This window comes from Dioscorea cayenensis, chromosome 1 (assembly GCF_009730915.1).
Source record: "Dioscorea cayenensis subsp. rotundata cultivar TDr96_F1 chromosome 1, TDr96_F1_v2_PseudoChromosome.rev07_lg8_w22 25.fasta, whole genome shotgun sequence".
In the NCBI taxonomy this organism is placed as follows: Eukaryota; Viridiplantae; Streptophyta; class Magnoliopsida; order Dioscoreales; family Dioscoreaceae; genus Dioscorea; species Dioscorea cayenensis.
In genome coordinates, this window is record NC_052471.1 from 7,207,562 (window position 1) to 7,208,401 (window position 840).

Sequence of the window (840 nt, forward strand, 5' to 3'; positions counted from 1 at the left end):
TTACTGTTGGAAACCCGGTGGTGCAAAGATCTTTTGTTGCCCTTGATTACTCCAAGAAAGGTTTGGGTGATTCTTCCATCCCTGATTGTAGGTATTGCTGTTCAGATTTCCTTGACCTCTCATTGCATTTCCTATAAAGTCCACCGGTTCCACTAAAGTTGTATCACCAATAGAAATCAGGCAATCAGATGAACAATGTCCACCACCATACCCGCTACAACTCATCACTATTGCCACTCTAGGAAAAGTTAGAGTGTCTAACTTCTTGCTCAAGGATTCCACCTAGGCTGCTAATGATGTGACTGCATCAATCTTATAAAGTTCGGCTACCTTCTTCTTACTTCGGGTATTCCACTAATAAGTATTCATAGCCATTTCTTTAATGAGCTGTCAGGCCTTCTCTGGGGTTTTACTGCCTAAAGTACCTCCTGCTGTAGCTTCAAGTAATTGCTTCGTACTTGGGTTCAAACCATTGTCGAAAGTTTAGATAATCATCCAGTCGGAGAACCCATGCTAAGGACATTTCCGCAGGAGATCTTTGAACCTATCCTATACCTCAAAAAGAGACTCTAATTCCATTTACACAAAAGAGGATATTTCATTCATGAGCTTCGCAGATTTTCCAAGAGGGAAATATCGGCCTAGAAAAGCTTCCGCCATCTCTTCCCAAGTAGTGATCGATGCTCGAGGCAATGAATATAACCACTGTTTCGCTCTCCCCTTCAAGGAAAATTGAAAGGCCCTCAATTTTATGCCATCATCCGTGACCCCATTGATCTTGAGCATGTCGCATACTTCCAGAAAATTCACAATGTGGTTGTTTGGATCCTCGTTGGCCAA

General features: G+C 42.4%; 1 non-coding gene across 1 annotated transcript; it reads left to right on the plus strand.

Annotated features, from left to right (window-relative positions):
• The first annotated feature begins 505 nt into the window (after positions 1 to 505).
• Positions 506 to 612, plus strand: LOC120267103. Its single transcript, XR_005538400.1, has one exon. It is a non-coding gene; the product is annotated as a small nucleolar RNA R71 (small nucleolar RNA).
• Positions 613 to 840: the final 228 nt, after the last annotated feature.